Below are 21,770 nucleotides of genomic sequence, written 5' to 3'. Positions count from 1 at the left end.
CAGCCGGGGGCGCAGGGTCTGGAGGCTGCCCGGCAAACCCGTGAAGCCGGTAGCGCTCGGGCTTTGGGCAGCCCCTATGCCTCCGGACCCTGCGTCCCCGGCCGGGCACTTTCCCTCCTGGGCTCCAGCTGCTCTGCTCCTCCCCTGACTCTTTGTCTCTGTTTAAGAGCCAAGCTGCCCGAGCCAGCGCTACGGGCTTCGGGCAGCCCCCTTGCCTCCGGACCCTGCGTCCCTGGCCGGGCACTTTCCCTCCTGGGCTCCAGCTGCTCTGCTCCTCCCCTGCCTCTTTGGCTCTGTTTAAGAGCCAAGCTGCCCGAGCCAGCGCTACCGGCTTCGGGCAGCCCCCTTGCCTCCAGACCCTGCGCCGCCAGAGCAGAGCAGCTGGAGCCCGGGAAGGGAAGTGCCCGGCCTGCGGCTCGGGGTCCGGAGACACGGGTGCTGCCCGAAGCCAGTAGCGCTGGCTCGGGCGCTTGGCTCTTAAACAGAGCCGAAGTCTGAGTCAGGGGAGGAGCAGAGCAGAGGGAGAGGAAGTGCCCGTCCGGTATTTTTCCCGGACATGTTCGGCTTTTTGGCAATTCCCCCCGGACGGGGGTTTGATTGCGGAAAAACCGGACGTATCGGTAACCCTACGTGACTGGTGCCCGGGGCCGGGGGCGCAGCTCCAGCCCCAGGGGGATCCAAATCCGGACAGTGCCGGCTCCCCGCAACGCGCTGGCGTCCACAACCCCTGGAGGGCGCCCCCCAGCCCTGCGATGGCTGCCAAGCGGTGCCCAGAGACACCCCCGACCCAAAGGACAGGGGCTCGCGCCCCCCCTCCTCCGATGGCTTGCTGCCTCACGGGGCAGGTTGGTCGCGTCGCAGGGGCCGCTGGGAGTTGTAGTTCTCGGCCGCTCCCCTCTCCCGGCTCTCCCTGGAGCGTGAGGCCCGGCCGGACTACAGCCCCCAGCATGCCCTGGGCAGGAGCGAGTGTCGCACCGAGATGATGTCACAGCGGGCGACCAACACACACAGATTCGGAGATCCTAGCCTCCCTATTTCCCCGGACATGTCCGGCTTTTTGGCAATTCCCCCCGGACGGGGATTTGGGGACCAAAAAGCCGGACATGTCCGGGGAAATCCGGACGTATGGTAACCCTATGCATTGCAAACTCAGCTGAGTTGCCGTCAACAATTCAGAAATGTTAGAACCACTTACGGTAAGCCACAATCTAATGAGAGGGGACCAGTGTATTTCAGCCTGCTCCCCACCAACATACGGCAGTTAAAATGAAGTAGCAAAGCCGGTGAAGGCTGTCTGTCCTGGTTCAATTTTGTGCTGCATTCATGGCTGCTACTACCCAAGTTCAGCTACTTCTTACAGTTTTGTTTGCTTTGTGAGTGAGGATATGGGGAGTGATTGGCTCTATATCTTAGTTAGTCATGTGAGTTTATGGATTGTATTTAGTGTAAAGGCTGGGAAGTCCAAGAATAATTCTTCTCACTTTAGCCCATAGGGATGGCTTGCCTTTATTATATTCCTCTGTAGTGCAAGGAACCTATAGGCCTGTATCTTGTACAACATTAGCTTAAGCAAGTTAGCATAAATATGGTTAAGTATAGTAGGCCTGTAACCTTTGGCACAGTTAAATGGGCTGGCATTAGATTGTGGGGACCTAAGGATAGCTTGCTCAATGGCAGGAGCTGGAACTTTGCTGCAGCCAGGCATCCTATTTTTTTTTCCGTCTCTCTGCCCTGCTAGGACCTATCTGAGGCTGCCTCTTGTTTTCCAGCATTCTTCCATAATTGTGAGTTAATTTGATTATACTGTGTTCACTCTGCACTCTTCCATGGAGCCAGAGCTGTAATGCAGCTTGCCACCAGGGATCAAGGGGGAGCCAAAAATATATAAATTTGGCTGGTGAGCTGGATTGCCTGGAGAACAGCAGAGCAGTCAAGATGCGGGGAACCAGGGTCATGAGCTGCTGAAACTGGCTGCAAGCCCTCTCCTTTCCTGGCATATATAGGAAAAGAGGTTCAGAGACAGGCCACCTGGAGAAAAGGAGGCAGTTCAGGCCTGTGCAGAACATGGTTGAAGATTCATCTACGACTATTTTGATGATGGCTGTTTTCCCCCCATTACGAGTAGTAGAGTTTGTTGGGATTTTCTGCAGAAGTGGGAGGTAGAGAAGTATGGAAATAAAAGGGATTTCATGGATATATTAAATTAACATTGCTGGGAAATTCAGTCCCATTGGGTCTCAGAATACATGAATCCCTGGTTGTAAGGTGTAAACGTTTCTTTCTCCTGTCAATACTTCATTTATGGCCTCTGGAGAAGTAGGAATTGGCAATGTAAATAGCAGCGCATCCGTTAGAAAAAGGACAAAAGTTTTAAAGGGTAAATGTTTCTTAAACATCTTTAGTCAACTTAATCTGCTAGCATTCTTCAGTGCATTTAATTGGATTCAGTTTTTCTACATTCTGGTCACAATAGGCACTGTGATCATGAATAATGCAACATTCCATTATTTCATTTCATGTAGACAAAAATCTTATTTCATTTTTTGTTTTGACAAAAGTTGCTGAGAATATTAAAGACTTTAGACTATCTACACTCAGTATTGAATTTTTTTGTTTACAAAACAGTAATTGGGATCATATCTCACTGTGCTTGGATGAGATTTTTATATGTGTTTTGTCCTGTTTTGCTGTTCAAGATAAGAGTACATCTAAAATAACCTTCCTATCAAATGTAGAGTGATCAGTGACTAAGATCTTATATAATCAGTAACCGTGGTCTAAATCCCAGAGCCTGTTTAAGAAGCTGTAAGAAAAACAAAACCCAGGCAGTTATATGAGCTGGGTCTGCAACTGATCTAATGCACAATAGAGGTGTGGAGGTGATCAGTACCTTTTGCTGCAAGGTGGAGATTGCAGTAGATTCTCTCTGATGGGCGTACAAATCCCACACATGAGAAGGAGTTAATGGTTTGCTTTGCAGATGGGGACTGATATCAGCACTGCCCCCATAACATCTATTCAAAGTATTAAGTCTGGGGAGAGGGCCCACAAGATACAGTAGATGATCCAGAGACAATAGGAAATAAAGGTATGGAGAAAGGACCAAAATTCTTCTCTGACGTAACTCCATTAGGGTTATACCTGAGATGAATTTGGCTTAGAAGATGCATCTATTCCAAACTTAAAAGTAGCTGATTTTACAAAGCCTGAGGAATGCAGCGAGACAGAAGAGGCTGTGTCAACAGGCAAACGTTGGATGAGTGAGAAAGACTGGCTCAGTTTCTCTGAGGTAAAGGCAAAGTTCAGGCTGAAATCCAGACACGGTTTTCCCGCTCTGATTCAGGCCTGCAGCCTGGCAGCAGCTTGATGAGTGGGAGAGGTTCTCTGTGCCTTTCTGAAAAAATGAAAAGCTTCACTATGGACTAAATAAAGATAAAGGGGTTTGGCCCTCTGGAGAAGACTCCAATCCATACTTGACTTGGCTAATGAGATTTGGACTGTTTTGAGTAAAGGCAGCTTTTCTTCCAATTGCCATGAGGTTTACTTTTTGCTTTGGCTCTAATTTGGCATTGTATTAATGTCCATTGTGCAACTTCACCTGGGCTCTGTTAGTAGTATTCCATCACTCTGATTTCTTCTTGAGAAATCAGCTAATTCCAGGAGCCAGTAGACTTACTGTTATGTTCCATAGTCTAGTTTTACTGAGTATGGTATCCATACTTCTCAGATATTGTTTCACAATAACTTAAATAGAATCCAAATTACATGAATGGTAAGGTGTCTGGCATTAGTTAACTTTGTTCAGAGTGCAGAAAATAGTTTAATGGAACAGACTTGTTATTTATTGCAATTACATTTTTGGTGCCTTACCTTAATTTAAATTAATTCAATCTGTCCTCAAATTGCAGTGCGGGCGAGAAGCAGCAAAGGGATGGTGGCAGATGTGCAATTGATTCCATTATTTCGTGTTAACACAATACACACCCCAGATGAGGATATTTATAAAACATCTGAGACTAAACTTCTGTTGCTGATGGCAATATTACTATTTATAGTTCAAAGACAATAAAAATGAAAAGAAGATCAAATGTATCTAAATGTATAATCTATTTAATTAACCATATAAAACCCCAATTGGGAGTGGAGGTGGGGGGAATGCAAAATCCTTACATTAATTTTTATATCTCCATAATAATATACCATTGTCTAGTCTAGATTGAATAAGAGTCATTAACTTATGTTTTAGGTGGCTGTTTTGAGATTACTTGTCTATAAAGATCCAAACTGCTAAATATTTAAAAATGCTTTAACTTGAACCTAGTCAAAGAGCAAATATCTTTCACTTCAGCAGCAGTCCTTGATTTTAGAAGTAAGAAAAAATGAAGTTTATATATTTTGTTACGGGATCACAGCTTTTAAAAGGTCAATTTTCTGTGTTCAGTTTTGGCCAGATCTGGAGAAAATGCATTGTTCTGCCCTCCCTCCCCCCACCCCCAAAAAGGCGGGAAGAAACCTGTTTTAGAATTTAAGACAACCAGACTACAGTATTAAATTTAAAAAAAATTAAAAATCTTAATTTTTGCATGGCAGATCCCATATCAGTTTATATAAATTAAACTTCCCTACACTCAAGTAGAAAATGCAGATATATTCTTCTAACAGGCCTTAGTGGTTTCAAATTTAGAAGCAAATACTTAAAATACTGTCAGTGTTGCATACACTTCAGGAAACCATTCTTCTTGTGCCACAGTGAATCCCTTTATAAGACTTTGTATCCAGCTTTCTTCAGAGGAGTTAACTGTTCCTATAAGTCCAACATGAAAACAATTTAGGTGCAATAGCTTTTGGGTAGATTTGGCTGTGTCAGAGCACAAATCAGATATTTCCCAGATCAGTTAATCAGTCCTGTGCACCTAAAGAACCAGTAGTAGCCCCAAACAAATTCCAAAGGAAGAGAGAATTATACTGAGGTGGAGCAGTTTGAGAGACAGCACAATGTACTACCCTGCATAAAGGAACGCTTGCTTCCCATTTCATCCTCTCCCCAAGGCTTTGTAGCTGAACTAAAAGATCTTTCTAGTGGCAGCAGGAAGAGCTTTCAAGAGATTTTATGTTGTTTACTACTCTGCTGTGTCTAATGGCTCTATCTTGTTTCACTCAAAACACGATATTCCTATTAAATTAGGGTTACCATATTTCAGCAAGCAAAAAAGAGGACGGGAGGAGCCCCGCCCTAGCCCCGCCCCTGCCCCTCCCACTTCCCGCCCCCCCAGAACCCCCAACCCTCCCCCCGTTCCTTGTCCCCTGACTGCCCCCTCCTGGGACCCCTGCCCCTAACTGCCCCCCAGGACTCCACTCCCTATCTAAGCCTCCCTGCCTCTTGTCCCCTGACTGCCCCAACCCTTATCCACACCCCCACCCCCAGACAGACCCCTGGGACTCCCACGCCCCATCCAACCACTCCCCACCCCCTGACAGCCCCCCCCAGAACTCCCAACCCATCTAAACCCCTCTGCTCCCTGTCCCCTGACTGCTCCGATCCCTCTCCCCACTCCTGCCCCCTGACAGCCCCCCCCCAGAACTCCCAACCCATCTAAACCCCTCTGCTCCCTGTCCCCTGACTGCTCCGATCCCTCTCCCCACTCCTGCCCCCTGACAGCTCCCCCCCAGAACTCTCAGCCCCCCACCCCGCTCCTTGTCCCCTGACTGCCCCCTCCTGGGACCCCTGCTCCTAACTGCCCTCCAGAACCCCACCCCCTACCTAAGATTCCCTGTTCCTTGTCCCCTAACTGCCCCCTCCTAAGACCCCCCCAACTGCCCCCCAGGACCCTACCCCCTACCTGTACCCTGACTGCCCAAAACTTTCTCCACTCCCCCCAAAAAGCCCCCCCCCCGTTTCTTGACTGCCACCTCCAGAACCTTCCTGCCCCCTGGCCCCCTTACCCTGCTGCTCAGAACAGGGTGTTGGGCTCTGTGCGAGCCGGACACGTGGCTGAGCTCCCCAGCACAACAAAACCGGGTCCCTGGCCCTGCACAACAAAACCCGGTCCCTGGCCCGGACCAGACTGCAGGGGAGAGCTGCCCTTGTATCAGCACAAAGTGCTCTCGCTCCCGTTTTGCTACGCTGCATGGCAGAAACCGCTCCCAGTTGCAAAAGGGGAGGGCTGCACTTTGTGCTGATACACTTGCTCAGAATGCAGGGCGGATCCGGCTCCTCTACAGCTGCTCCGGAGTCCAGCCCGGGACTTCCCTGCAGCCCTCCCAGCCGCTCGGTCTGCTCTGCCTGGGGGGGAAATCCCGGACATTGTGAGTGCTTTACAAATTCCCCCCGGACGCTATTTTTAGTACAAAAAGGAGGACATGTCCGGGTAAATCCGGACGAATGGTAACCCTAATTAAATTAAACAAATCAAGAACCTTCCCAAATATTTCTAAGTATCTGCCTACAAAAGGGCAATAAAAGATGTGATATGTCTTGATAAATAAAGAAAATTGACATCTTGGTAGGGAAGAATGAAATAAAGTTTCTCTTTGCTCCTGATTCCAGTTGAAAATGAAAGTGAGTATGGGCAACCTGTACTTCATCTGTTCAAGTGATTGATACAATTAATGCTATCTCATAATGGGCAATTTAAGTGAAAGCTTAATTTTTTTTTAAAGACTGTAGCTATTAATGGGTCAGAAGAAAAAAATGCTTATTTACAAAGCTGTGTCATCTTTTTGGCAACTGTGATATCAATTCTCAATAGAGCCACAGTATTTATGGCATTACTTTTTTGCAAAACGAGAAGTGGCTATTTAGGTTTCAAGCTGTGGTTGGTGAGATGTAGTCTGCTGTAGTGAGCTGCCATTTCTATCTATCTTTAAAAAAAACAAAAACAAAAAACCCCACACCGCTAGGCTGTAAAGATGGATGCAAGCCACAATTATTTGGTTTATAAAAATCTTTAGGCAGAGACAGTGTGTGTGCACATGCATGTTCATGGTGCCTACTACAATGGGGTCGTGACCCTAGATTAGGGCCTCTATGCAGAATTGCAATGCAAAGAAGAATTCAGATCCCAATCTGGATTTTTAAAATGTCAACGTTCAGGGGTGTTTGAATGTTGACATTAAATTCAAGCCCATGTCCAATATTTTGGTACATTTCCTGCTCTCTCTCTTCATCCTTAGAGTTTACTTGCCTTCCCTGCAATTTATGGAGCATGGAGAGTGACCTGACATTCAATATATACATTTGAAAAGGTCAGGCAGGCAGCACACGCTATATACTGCCAAAAATAGAAAGAAGTTCATTAAACTCTCCTGGAATCTTTGACATGAAAATCATATTAGAGATGTGAGGAAAAATACACAAGAAGATTCTATTTTCTCAACACCACTGAAACAACTGGAAGGAAAGAGCATGAAAATAAGCTAAGCTCCTTAGGAATTTAATATTATGCATTCATGGCTTTTCACAAGCTCTTCTCTGGACCAGTGTGATGTGGTTGATTATTTTAAGATTATATTCACCCCTAGTGGCTATATGGTTATTCAAACTAAGACACCAAAAGACAGAAAACTAAGAGTGCTGGGCTACGTGATTACTGAAGGATCTGTAAATAGACTATCACTCACCACTGAAAGCAGTCTCTTATGAATCTACACTTTCAAGGTTCAGTGGAGACTAAACATTGCTGGCTAAAGCTGAACATAATCATTATATTATCTGACTCCTTACCATCCCCTATGCACTACATAGAGGAATCTGCTGGAGTTGTGCAAATTTATTTCATGGGAATGGTTCTTGTTTTATAGGAAGAAGCCCAAATATACATTTTTTAAATGTGTCTGAATTATAGTGTACTAAATAATTACTAAAAGTTTTACTTGAAATATCTGACTTTTACTCATTCATTGGTGATAACAAAAGGGGGAGACTTCTTATTGGTTGGTTAATTAGAAACATGTATAGTATGTACTAGCTGTCTTGGGGCAAGTTGCTTGCCTTTATTTTTCTTGTTTACAAATGACAGTCCAATTAGAAACACATTATAATCAGCTGCCGTCCATCTGGTAAAGCTATTCCTAATTGTAATGGAAATCTATTACAAGCTCTAAGACTAGCCAGCCTCTCCTTTAATTTGTTTTTTACTCTATATTAAAGAATACCTATAACAAAAAAATACATACACTGTAAATGTAAACACACCATTATGAAAGTGCTAGGCATTCATATCTATCTCACACTCTATTAATACACAGTGTGGAAGATGAACTACTAGGCTTTTTTATACCAGTTTGACACCACTGACTTCAATGGAGTTCTGATTTTAGAGTGGTGCATGTGAGAAGAGAGTCAAGCCTGTTCAATTTAACCCTTACATACATAGGAGTGGTGGGGTGCTTAATTCATTGTTTGTATAGTGCTTTGAGATTCTCACACATAAGTTGCTAATGAAGGGCAAGATATCTGACCCTTTCAAATGCCAAAAACTCTATTAGTATGTTCCCACTTTGCATAGCATGTTTCCCTCAAAGTTACATCCACTTGCTATTCATTAGTCAAATAAATGCCATTGCTTATGGACAAATACTGGTTTGTCAAGTAACTTATATGAAAAGTCACAACCTTGTTTTAGGAGATGGGAAATGCAAGTCATGAGTTTACAGTAAATTTCAACAGTAATTGACTATGTCAGAATAGCACTTCAGTTTGTACAAAAAACTGTTTAGAACTATTCAATAAATATTTAAATAAGATCCCTTAAACTTTTCAAGCCAGTATTTCAGTGCTTGCTGGTTCAGCCTCCCAGAGGCAGCAGGAGATTGGAGAACCCCGTTGCCTTGTCTGCACTGTTGCTTTTCTTTCTCAGCCTCTGTAGAGGCAGCAAGAGCAGCCACACTGCACAGAAGCTTCTCAAACCAGCCATGAAACCTACATGACTTTTTTTTTTTTTTTTTTTTTTTTTTTAAAGACAGAACTGCAGCATTTATGGAATCTATGACGAACCACTAGCCTCTATGAGAGATCCTGTTCACTGTCTCCCTCCCTGCACTACCGGCAAAGTTTTAAACTTGCAACCATCACTGTTCTTGGTGAAACTGGTTCAGCAGCTACTATCACACACAGATAACTAAACATACCAATCCCAAATGTCAAGTCATGGATGTTATTTTAAAACATGAAACCCATGACTCTCTTGCTAGCAATGACAGAAACATAGGAGGAGGTTACTCACCCTGTGCAGTAACTGACGTTCTTCGAGATGAGTGTCCCTGTGGGTGCTCCACTCTAGGTGTTGGTGCGTCCCTGCGCCTTTACTCGGAGACTTTTCGTAGCAGTACTCGTACTGGCCACACATGCGCAGAGGCTGCCCCCCGCAGTGAGTCTAGGATAATAGTGCGCATGCGTGGCCAATCTCCTCAGTTCCTTCTCTACCGTCCCCGGCCTGAGACGGAGCTCAGCAGACTCGTTAGGAAATCCCTCACTTTGTTACTATTACCTGTTCTAGTAGTTAGTTTGCTGTCAGTTCTTGTTAGTGTAGCTCATTAGTTCTTTTATCTGTTTAAAAAAAAAAAAATTTCTCTCAGCCGCAGCCGCTTCTACCATGCCTGGCTCCACAGGCTTTAAGCGCTGCGCTACGTGTAAGGACGCTCAGTTCCTTCTCTACAACGGAGGCTACCCCAACTCCGAAGTAGAGGGGAGGAGGGTGGGTAGTGGAGCACCCACAGGGACACTCATCTCGAAGAACGTCAGTTACTGCACAGGGTGAGTAACCTCCTCTTCTTCTTCGAGAGATGTCCCTGTGGGTGCTCCACTCTAGGTGACTTAAAAGCCGTGTATCTTAAGGAGGTAGGGACTTCGGATCTGATAGGAACGCCGTTGATAGTACAGCCCTGCCCAAACGTATATAAGATAGAGGGCCTTGAGTAAGGGCATAGTGTTTAACAAATGTGTGCTCAGAGGACCAGGTAGCTGCTTTACAGATATCAGCCAGGGGAACTTTGCGTAAGAATGCTACAGAGGCAGCCATAGATCTAGTGGAGTGTGTTCTGATGCCGTCTGGAGGTGTAACTTTCTTCATCTGATAGCACAACCGGATGCACTGAGAAATCCAGTTCGAAAGTCTCTGGGTAGAAATAGGTGTACCTCTGGAACGCTCCGCGATGGAAACAAAAAGTCTGGAAGAATTTCTAAAAGGTTTGGTTCTATCCAAATAGAAGGACAAGGCCCTGCGTACGTCTAGTGTATGCATTGAGGCTTCGAACGAGTTCGCATGTGGCTTCGGGAAAAAGGTTGGTAAGTGAATCGGCTCATTAATGTGGAACGAGGAGTGTACTTTAGGAAGAAAATTGGGGTGTAACCTGAGGGTAACCTTGTCTTTGAAAAATATCGTATATGGTGGGTCTGCCATAAGAGCTGCTATTTCTCCTGCCCGCCTGGCGGAGGTAATTGCCACTAAAAATGCTGTTTCCATCGAAAGGTGTAGAAGTGAACACGTGGCTAGGGGTTCAAATGGTTGTTGGGTTAGGCAAGAGAGAACTAGATGAAGGTCCCATGGGGTGGTGGGTGGATTTATGTCTGGGTATAGGGTTTGGAGTCCCTTGAGGAAGCGCTTGGTGATAGGATGAGCAAATACGGAAGTACCAGCAATTTTGTCATGAAAAGTTGTAATAGCAGCTAAATGGACCCTGATGGAACTGGAAGAAAGGCCGGATTGCTTAAGGTCCAATAGGTAGTCAAGTATGAGCGGAAGAGGTGCTGACGTGGGACTAAGTTGTTTAGTTGAACAGCAGTGTGTGAATCGTTTCCACTTACATAGATAGGTGGTGTGAGTAGATTGTGTTCTGCTATGCAGGAGCACTCTTTGAACTTGTTCAGAACAATCTAGTTCATTTTGGGAGAACCATGTAGGAACCATGCTTTGAGGTGGAGCATGGATAAGTTGGGGTGGAGAAAACGGCCGTGTTGTTGTGATAGGAGGTTCGGAATGAGAGGCAAGGGGATTGGTGGTCGAATGGACATTTTGGTGAGAAACGGAAACCAGGGCTGTCTGGGCCATGATGGGGCAATTAGGATCACCTTGGCTCCATCTGTTCGTATTTTTATCAGGACCCTGTTCAGAACCGGTATCGGGGGAAACGCATACAGTAAGTTTTGGTGCCATGGGATCATAAATGCGTCTCCCAGGGAATGTTTGCCTAGCCCTGCTCTGGAGCAAAAATTGGGACATTTCTTGTTTTTTGCAGTTGCAAAGAGGTCTATTGCTGGGTAGCCCCAAATGCAGAATATGTTGCGAATGGTGTGCTCATTTAATTCCCATTCGTGATACCACGGGAAACGTCTGCTTAGTTCGTCCGCTGTGGTATTCATCACTCCAGGAAGGTAGGCTGCTGATACCCGGATGTTGTTCGCAATGCACCAGTTCCAGAGTTTCATAGCCTCTGTGCACAGAGACTGGGATCGAGCTCCCCCCTGCCTGTTCACGTAGAACATGCATGCAATATTGTCTGTCATTATGCGTACGTGTTGGTTCTTGATCAGTGGTAGGAATTGACGGCACGCATTGCGAATGGCTCGAAGTTCTAGGACATTTATATGGAGAGAGGTCTCGGTTGAAGACCAAAGCCCCTGGGCTGTGTGGTGAGACATGTGTGCCCCATCCTGTCAGAGATGCATCGGTCGTCAGTATGAGGGATGGAGCCTGCTGAAGAAAGGGGACTCCAGAGCAGAGGTTGGAGTGAATTGTCCACCACTGTAGAGAATCTTTGACTCGGGCAGGTATGGAGAGAGTCTTGTTTAGAGGGTGCACATTCGGTCTGTACACCGTGGCCAACCACGCTTGGAAGCACCTCATATATAGACATGCATTTTGAACAACGGAGGTGCACGAGGCCATGTGACCTAGTATTTGTAGGCAGTCCCGGACAGTCACCTGGGGACTGTTGCGAATCCTTGTGGCTAGTTGACTTACAGAATTGAAGCGGGCTGGTGGGAGAGATGCCAACCCCGTCCGGGAGTCGAGGTATGCCCCTATGAACTCCAGATGTTGGGTGGGGTATAATGTGGATTTGTTTTTGTTTACTTGCAGGCCTAAAGATAGGAAACAATCGATGGTAAGCCGTATGGATCGGAGAGCTTCGTCGAACGTTGAAGCTTTGAGGAGGCAATCGTCTAGGTAAGGAAATATTACGACCCCTTGTTTTCTGAGGTAGGCTGTAACTACGGCTAGGATCTTGGAAAAAACACAGGGGGCTGTGGACAGTCCGAAAGGGAGAACCCTGTATTGGAAATGTGTGGAGCCGAGAGTAAAGCGTAGGAATCGTCTGTGGGACGGGTGTATAGTCACATGAAAATAGGCCTCCTGAAGGTCGAGGGCTGAAAACCAGTCGCCCTGCTCCAGCGCTGGGATTATAGTGGTGAGAGTGACCATCTTGAACTTTTGCTTTTTGACAAATTTGTTGAGCCGCCCAAGGTCGAGGATTGGTCGCCATCCCCCATTTTTCTTCTCTGTTAAGAAATAATGGGAGTAAAAACCCTTCCCTCTGTGTCGTTCTGGCACAGTTTCTACTGCTCCCAGTTGAAGGAGATGCTGCACTTCTTGGAAGAGTAGTTGCTCGTGAGATGGGTCCCTGAAGAGGGACGGGAAGGGTGGGTGGGTGGGAGGGAGGGAGAGGAAGGGGATGGCGTATCCAATTGTAACTACTCTATGACCCATTTGTCGGATGTAATTTTCTGCCATTGATGAGAGAATGGTCGTAGGCGGTGTCCAAAGATAGGTGTGCCGGCTGAAGTGGGAATGCTGTTTTCTAAACCCTCGACCAATGCTTCAAATCTGCCTATTAGTTGGAGGGGGTTGCAGCGCCCCTGTAGAATTAGGACGACGACGCTGGAATCTTGGTCTTTGGCGATGTTGTTGCTGTTGTTGTTCCTATGGTCTATAGGAGTGTTGTGAAAATGTGGGGTAGCGTGGTCGGTGATAAGGTTGATATCTATATTGTCATCTTCTGGTCGCAGGCGGCTGGAGGCCTAGGGACCGGAGGGTTGCTCTTGCGTCCTTCATCGAATGCAGCATGTCGTTTGTGGTGGACGGCAAAAAGTTTTTCCCCATCGAAGGGAAGATCTTCAATGGTGCTCTGACCTCTCGAGGGAAGAAGGAGGAAGAGAGCCATGAACCCCGTCGCATGACCACTGCTGTGGCGGTCGACCTTGCTGCAGTGTTAGCTACATCGAGGGCCGCTTGGAGAGCGGTGCGTGATATGGTTTGTCCCTCGGAAACCAGAGCTGTGAATTGTTGTTTCTTCCGTTCTGGGATGTGATCAATAAAATCCATGAATTTATTATAGTTTTTGTGGTCATATTTTGCAAGGACTGTGGTATAATTAGCTATGCAAAATTGTAGCATCGAGGATGCATATACTTTACGGCCAAAGAGGTCCAGGCGTTTACTGTCCTTGTTGGCTGGGGTGGAGCGGGCGTACTGTTGTTTGGCCCTCTGGTTTGCTGCGTCCACTACCAATGAGTTTGGCGCCGGATGGGTAAAAAGGAATTCAGAGCCCTTTGAAGGAATGAAGTACTTCCTGTCCGCTTGTTTACAGGTAGGTAGGCTAGTGGCTGGATTCTGCCAGATGGATTTAGCGGGTTCTAAAAGGGCTATGTTGATTGGTAATGCCACTCTAGAGGAAGAAGAGGGCTGCAAAATGTCTGTTAGTTCATGCCGTTGTTCAGTGACTTCCTCTAAGTTAATTTTCAAGTCACCTGCAGCTCTTTTAAAGAGGTCTTGGAATTTGGCATAGTCATCCGACGGGGTTGGAGGAAGGGGAAGTAAGGCTTCCTCAAGCGTTACGTCGGACTCTGCTGGAATAGGAGCAGGACTCAGTTGCTCCTGGGAGTGTGACGGTGCTGCCTGGTATCTTATGTCACTGGCAGGTCCGTCACGAGGCAGTGCTAAACCGGTGTTGCGCCTGGTCGAAGTGCCGTAGCGGATGTGTTCTCGGGGTACGATGCCCATGGTGCCCAACCTTGCCATGGTGGTGGGTAGGGCATAGGTGGTGCCATCCAAGGGTTCACTCCCCATGGGGCAGGATACTGTGCGGGCTGAGGTAGTTTTTTTGTACAGGCTGAGGTAGTTTTTTTGTAACCCCTGTTGATCTGGGTCTGGGAGTCTTGATAAGGAGAAAAAACTGCCTGTGGATCAGTTTCCTCCTCACTGGAGGAAGGTTGTTCTGATCCTGAATCCAGCATTGGAGAAAAACAGGCATTTATCAGGGGAGACTGCAGAATAGGTGAGACCAATAGATCTGCCGTCTGAGTGAATTGAAAAGGTGAGGCTCCTGCATGAGGTGAAAGCTGCGGAGGAGGAAGTTGCCCTGAGGGAACATTCCTCTGAGCAGGGGTTTTTCCTTTGATCTCCCTGTCAGCCTGTGCCGCGGTTGCCGGTGCCGTGGTAGGTGCCGGGGGGACAACATCAGCCCGCACAGGATCAGGCAAGGCTGGAAATGTTGGCACCGTGTTCGTCTCGGTGCCGAACGGTGCCATAAACGAGGCAGGCAACTGAAAGCCTGAAGCCTCGGCACCGGAGCTTCGCGCCGCTGCCTGAGGCGGCTTTCGTGCGGTGCCGGAGGAGCCCGGCTCTTCAAAAGTGCTGAGGCGAGGAAACACAGGCAGGGAAACTGTTGACCTGCCTGAGACACTTTTGTGCCTCACCAACTTCTTTGCTGGAGAGGGCTGCCCCTTTTTTCTAGCTTTCTTCAGTTTTTTTGAAGCAGGGGGCTGTGGCGGGCAGTAGAGCTAGAGTCGGCTCCTGGGTCTGAAACTGACCCGATAGACTTCTGCAGGAGGAGCAGTTTCAGTTTAAGCTCCCTGTCCTTTCGTGCCCTGGAACTGAGTTTGGTACAGTGGGCACATTTTTGGGGAATGTGTGTTTCCCCCAGGCATTTTATACAATGAGAGTGGCCATCAGAGAGCGGAATAGCGTCCTTACAGGTAGCGCAGCGCTTAAAGCCTGTGGAGCCAGGCATGGTAGAAGCGGCTACGGCTGAGAGAAAAAAAATTTTTTTTTTAAACAGATAAAAGAACTAATGAGCTACACTAACAAGAACTGACAGCAAACTAACTACTAGAACAGGTAATAGTAACAAAGTGAGGGATTTCCTAACGAGTCTGCTGAGCTCCGTCTCAGGCCGGGGATGGTAGAGAAGGAACTGAGGAGATTGGCCACGCATGCGCACTATTATCCTAGACTCACTGCGGGGGGCAGCCTCTGCGCATGTGTGGCCAGTACGAGTACTGCTACGAAAAGTCTCCGAGTGAAGGCGCAGGGACGCACCAACACCTAGAGTGGAGCACCCACAGGGACATCTAGAGTGGAGCACCCACAGGGACATCTCTCGAAGAAGAACCTTATTTACAGGTAATCCATCATGTAAGGGATTAGGCATGGGTGTGGGAATAGGTCACGAGAGGAAACAGTGGAACAGAGGCTGAATACATATTAATGCAATTTGCCAAAAGTGAGTGAAAAACTTCTATTCTCCTGTCTCCCAATAAAGTTAATTCTTAAAAATGGCCAATGTAAAAGTAAATCTTCCATAAAGATACCTTGGAGAAGAACTACAAAATGGAACCTACGTTTTAAGCCTGTCTCCTCCAATAATGATCCTCTTATCCATGAAGAGCAAATCACCTTTAAATAATTAATAAACTATCCATTAAGAATGTTTTAAGTATTAGTCCCTGTTCTTGTATCCTGAGTTTCGCACTGATCTTCAACATCCAGTTATACCATCCTTGGGTCAGCATTATGCAGTTCCCTGATTACAGTACTGCATAGTGAAGTTCTACATCATTACATTTCACTCTACATCTGTTTAATTTCCACTCCCACTGTAACAACATGGATGCCTGCTAGATCGAACAAATTCGTGTCTACTAGTCTGGGTGATTTTCTTTTCCAAGATCCTTGCAGCTGCTGCATTCTTCTATTCAGTCGACAGTCTTTCTTCCTCTAGAGCAGTGGTTCTTAACCTTTACTGCAGCCTGCATCCCTTTGGTTCTCAAAAATATGTTCTCGCACCCCTTATCAAAAATCGTCTTAGTAGGTCAGTTCTTTAAACCTAGATATATCATAACTATAGAATGAAAGAGATAGAATTATATATTTATTTTAATTTTGCAGTTAAAATTTAATGCAGTAATTGTTAAAAAATGTATAATGTTAATAATACATAGGTTTGATGAAACAAAGTAGTTGTACTTACGTGCCTGTGCTTAAATTTGTGTTTTCTTTTATTTACCTTCTAAAAAAATCTGGCATGTCTCGCACCCCCAGAAAGGGCATCTCGCACGCCCAGGGGGTGCATGCACCCCAGGTTAAGCACCACTGCTCTAGAGGATGACAGAGTAGTCCAGATTTGCTCCTACTTCAACTTTTCTCCCATAATATGAGAGATTCTTCCTTTCACATTTGTAAACAAAGTGGCTGATATTTCACATTCTTCTCTCTTGCACTATGACTCTTCTTCCAAAGAATAGTCCCTTAGATATTTCCGTTCTCTTTAAACAAGTCATCATTAGAGAGAGACTTCTTTGCATGGATGAAACTAAACTGCACCACAGTCTACTGGATTAGAAAATTCTTCAGGATTTAATAGGGTTTGTCTATTAGTTTGTTTAACCATCTCGAAACCAGCAAGTACCTCAATGCACAATATAGAAAAAATCATTTTTATTTTCTGGGTCCCAGAAATGATTGGACTCAGCAGCTCATTCTGTTCAAACTGTTTCCACTTTTTAAATTAAACAACAGTAAAGCAAGGAAACCCTGATGGTAGTATTGAGAATTAGATTCTGCATCCCTCCTACCAGCTCCTTAATATGGATTGAGAAGAAGAAAGTCAGAAAAAGAAAACTTTCCATTTTACTTATACTTCTTAATGCTGAGAAGTATTCAATCTTAGGAGAGTTCCCTCACTGATGGGCATAGAAAGGCAGCTGAACCACTCCCTCTGGCAGAAGACACTACTGATCTAAAGGGAGTGGGCCAGCAATGCAACATTTACACGGTTATCTTGCTAGGATTTGTACATTGTGCTTCTCCCTATCTCTTAGAAAAGATCTAATAGCACAGATAACCATCATTTTTACAAAACACACTAAAAAACACTTGCAGATATCTCAACTCAATGGAAAGAACTAAAAAGAAACAGTTCTCCTTATGCATTAGCCTGGCTTTCTTGGTGTTTATTCATTGAGATGTCCCTTCTGTAATTTTCAGTATGTAGGTCCTTCATTGACAGTTTAGTACCATTCTCCTGCACTTGTGCACTTTCATTTCAGTGTCTCTAAGGTGGTGATCTTTGTACATTTGAAAACTAACATTTTAAAAGACCACTAGTACAGTGGGGCCTGGAGGTATAATGGGGATGAGAAGCCACTAAAGCAGACTTTACAACTGCATCCTCCCTTGGGGCTGGTCTACACTGGGGGGGGGGGGGGGGAGAATCGATCCAAGATACGCAACTTCAGCTACGCGAATAGTGTAGCTGAAGTCGAAGTATCTTGGATTGAATTACCTGGGGTCCACACAGCGCGGGATTGACGGCCACGGCTCCCCCGTCGACTGCGCTACCACCGCTCGCTCTGGTGGAGTTCCGGAGTTGACGGTGAGCGCGTTCGGGGATCGATATATCGCGTCTTAATGAGACGCGATATATCAATCCTGGATAAATCGATTGCTACCCGCCGATATGGCGGGTAGTGAAGACGTACCCAACTGCTCTAGTAAGATCTCTATTCGTTTTATTTTGTTAGCTAGCCAGTAGAAGTTTTTACTGGTTCCTGTGTGCAAAAAGCAAAACAGAAAACAAAACAAACCCCAAAACCAAAACCACCTCCTTTTTACATAGTAGTCTTCAAGCACAATTGCAGTAAGATAACCTTGTTGAAAGCTTTTTTAAACCTTTGGCATTACTTGTTGGCTTCTAGACTAGAAACATAAATTGTGTGTTAAAACACGTTAGCTCATTTTTAAAGCACCACTTAGCACCTCAGTTAGACAGAGGCTGATATATTCAAAGACACCTAAGGGATTTGGATGCCCAACTCTCATTAATTCTATTTATTGAAAATTGAGCATCTAAATCCCTTAGAGGCAGGCTTAAAATATTTCAGCCAAAACCCCATGATATTTTAAGGATTTGCAAACTAGTCACTGTAAGGGACCAGGGCATAGGCAGTCAGGCCAATAGTTTATGCCTGGGCTGGTGCCATGGAGTCAAGGGGTAGCCATAAGGCAGTGGTCAGCAAGCATGGGTCAAAGGGCTTGCAAGGGCCAAAATCAGTAGGCAAGAGTCAGGACAAAGTCGATGTCAGAGGATCAGGAGTAGCTGTCAGGCTAGAGTTAGGAGGCAACAGTTTGGGTCGAAGTCAGGGTGAGAGTACAGATCAGAGAGAGAGGCTGGGTCTGGAGCCACAGCAAGCCAGAAATCTGCATTTGCCCAGACAGCTTCCTGGTGCACCCTCCAAGGTTAAAGAGGGCTGCTGTCACTCTGGCCCTTCAGGTGGTACTTCCTATGGTGCTAATCTCCACCATGCCACTGGGATGCAACTCTGCCTGGCCTCCTTGTGGTGGTATGGGAATGTCAGCTGCTCCAGGCACTGCAGACTCTGGTTCTAGTCCTGTGGATCCTTACAGTCATGGTCTGCCTTTGGGGACTCAGGGTTTTTTAAAATCACTGTCTATGCCGAGGGCCAAGTAGCATTAAAATATGCTAATTAACCAGTTAGCTAACATGTTTTAACCCCCCACTCATCCTGAGAGTTCAGACTTTGAAAACATTTTTATATAAAGAGCCTATTCACCTCAAGTGGCTATCTGAAGTCCGTTTGACTACAGACTTAGAAAAAGAACCCTATTTTAATATATCGATGCCTGAAAATGCATTATAAGTGGTGTGCTGCAGGAGTGCACTGTATAGGAATAGGACACTACAAAAATTAGATTAACAAAAGGAAGTTCTCTGCGTAGACAGCGATTACTATTAGAGGAGTTAGAAACTGGTGCTTTTTTAAAACAGTGGTATTGTTATCATTAGGATGACAAGTAGAAAACAGTAAGGCTTGATAAGGGGAGGGATATTCTGTAAAATGTGATGTAATAGAAAGATACTGTGTATCTAGAAGTAAATGATATTCAGCTATGCTGGTCAAAAGGTATTTTAGGGTCTTAAGTAATAGTTTATGAACCTGGGCTAGAACTTTACTTAAACATTTTATCATTCTTACCAACCAGCTAAATTAAAACTATGACTAAATTTCTCTTCTGAATCACTGCTAATTTGCAGGTTTTTTCCTCAGGCCATATACTTGCTGTAACCAAAAGATGGCACCATTTCATCTGTGACTGAATCACAGTACTAGCTTCAGAGTTACAATGATGCAAGGCATATTTTTTTTACATATAACATAAGAAAGTACATTTAGAAGAATACATGGAAATAAGCAGCATTCCTAAAAGGCTTCTAAATAGAAGATGAGCCCTACAGGTGTACTGGCTTTAGGCAGCTGGCGAGCAGATCACAGCACCAGTCCCAGCAATAAAACTTAAATGATCCCAGCCTCTGGAGCAGGTGCATTGATCTTGCTGTAATGCATGGCTCTCATTGGTGGGCATTATATTCCCTGAACAACACTTGTTGCTCTTGAGTCTTTGTGATTTTTCCTCTCACCGTCCCCTATCCAGTGTTCATTGGTGCCCCCCTTACATTTGGTGATGAGTCAACACAAAAGCCTTGCTGAGGGAGTATCAATAGGAGATAAGCAATTGATAAGGTGCCAAGGCATATCAAGATTTTAACAGCTGGAAGGGAGAGAGACTTGGGGTTATTACCTGCTACCCAGGAGATTTTGAGCATCAAGTCAGCATTGTGATGAAGGGGAGGAAGAGAGCACAGCACGCTTTGACCGAGGACCCTACAAATTGTGATCCCCACTTTACATAGGCATTGTAATAGCACTGTAATTTGCCTTAATTCAATAATATTCACTTGAAATCTACTATGTCCAGTCTAAACAGTACAAAGCACTTCTAGTATCTCCTTTCACTAGGCATCTCCTTAGGCTGAATGTTAGGTGAGGGAGAGAATGCACTGAATGAATCTGCAGCATCTGATCAGGACCTCCTTGGATAATGGTGAAGGGCGAAGCCAGGTTTGAGTAATGAAAATTACCTGTTGCCAGCAACTGGTCACAGCAATGGGTATAGAGGAACCCACACTGAGCCCTGTTCTGTGGCAGCTGTAAACAAGGGTAAGCTGCCTTACGTACTACTTCAAAAACCTGTTGGCTTTTTAGGAGGAGGCCAAGTAGAGCTACTGCATCTATTATTTTGTGGAGTCTTCTCTCGTGTCTTAGACAGCTGAAGCCTGTTCTACCTAGAAAGACATTCCTGAAGCAACTCATCTTCTACCCTCCTTCTCAGCTTTCCTTTTTGCTCGCATGAGTCTCCCTTGGGAGTCAAACTCTTTCCTTCTCCTGTTACCGTATGTCCTGTCAAACCCCTTTCCCCCCACAACTCATAACCCTCAACCCTCTCTCTTAAAAGCTCCCTTCCCCGCTTTCTCTTCTGAGGTTCCTCCTTTCCTTCTCATCCATGGTCCCTGGCAGCTCCTAATATAATTTGGAGGCCTCCTAAGTCTGCTTTCCTTTCTCTCACTCCCCCTCTGTACCCCTTATGGTTTTTATAGTATGATGAGTGGGACTGAAGGAATGGGGCAGTCAGGTTTCACGGGGGACCTTGGTTTGAGTGATAACGGTCTCAGGAATGCAAGCTGGGCCAGGCTCCTGCTGGACAAGCACAGGTTCCTCAGCATTTAACACTGCCTTCTATGGATGCTTAGTAAAGATGTCTCATACAACTCCCCTCTCCTGCCGCATCACTTATTGCTTATGAAAAACAGCGCAGCAGTTCGTCTGTCAGAAGCTCTGAAGTGCAGCAACTAGTAGCATAAACCATGGTCTGTGGCCTGGCAGCTGCAGGAACTTTGGATTCTTCGAGGCACCTCTTCATATTCCTACTTGTGGGATCCAAGGTGTCTGTGCTGCAAGCTTCCGGAACCTTCTGGAAAGCAGTGTCACTTGCTCATCCATTCCCATTCCATCTTAGAGGACGCTGTGAATATAAAAAGGAGGGAGAGTGACCCCACCAGCCTTCAGTTCCTTGTCATAACTGAAGGTAGAAGTTGGGTTTTTCCTTTCAAAAGAAAAGAGGAGATGGCCTGGGCTTTGTATGGCTCTGAAGAAGTAGTAGGACCTCCTCATAAAGCCTTACTGACAGGGAAGGGTCCTTGGGCCCAGTTACCTAAGCTGGCACTGAATAAGCCCAACATCTCCTTCAAAAGTTGTTCTGCCGGAATGGGTTTGGCCACCTCACACATCCCTGTCAATGGGAGAGGCTTCTCAAGCTGTTCACTGTCAAGGTCTCTGGGTCTGTCCAGGTTGATATAGGAGAGATGTAGCTATGTGCTTAAACTGGCTCATTGGCCCTTGGCTCCAGTTTCCAAAGGATCTGGATCTGCAGAACTTGGATCTAATAGACAAGCATGGATTGTGGGAGCTGCAAACCCCAGATTTGGATCCAGCAGTTAAGCCTGAATGTGAGAGCCATACAACCTGAGGAGCTGTAAGTCTCAGCTCTAGATGTGGCAGCCAAGCACAGATCCAAACCTATAAAAACAAAAAATTAAAGAAAAAAACCCAAGCTGAATACAGTTTTGTGGCTGACATG

The 21,770-nt window shown here is 45.7% G+C and overlaps 1 long non-coding RNA gene across 1 annotated transcript; it reads left to right on the top strand.

The window, feature by feature from the left end:
- The first annotated feature begins 830 nt into the window (after positions 1-830).
- On the top strand, positions 831-13,314 carry LOC135973738 (uncharacterized). Its single transcript, XR_010590737.1, has 3 exons — positions 831-1,196; positions 12,078-12,164; positions 13,004-13,314. It is a non-coding gene; the product is annotated as an uncharacterized LOC135973738 (long non-coding RNA).
- Positions 13,315-21,770: the final 8,456 nt, after the last annotated feature.

The sequence above is a fragment of the Chrysemys picta genome, chromosome 10, assembly GCF_011386835.1.
Source record: "Chrysemys picta bellii isolate R12L10 chromosome 10, ASM1138683v2, whole genome shotgun sequence".
Lineage (NCBI taxonomy): Eukaryota > Metazoa > Chordata > Testudines > Emydidae > Chrysemys > Chrysemys picta.
This window is presented reverse-complemented; position numbering and strand designations above follow the sequence as displayed.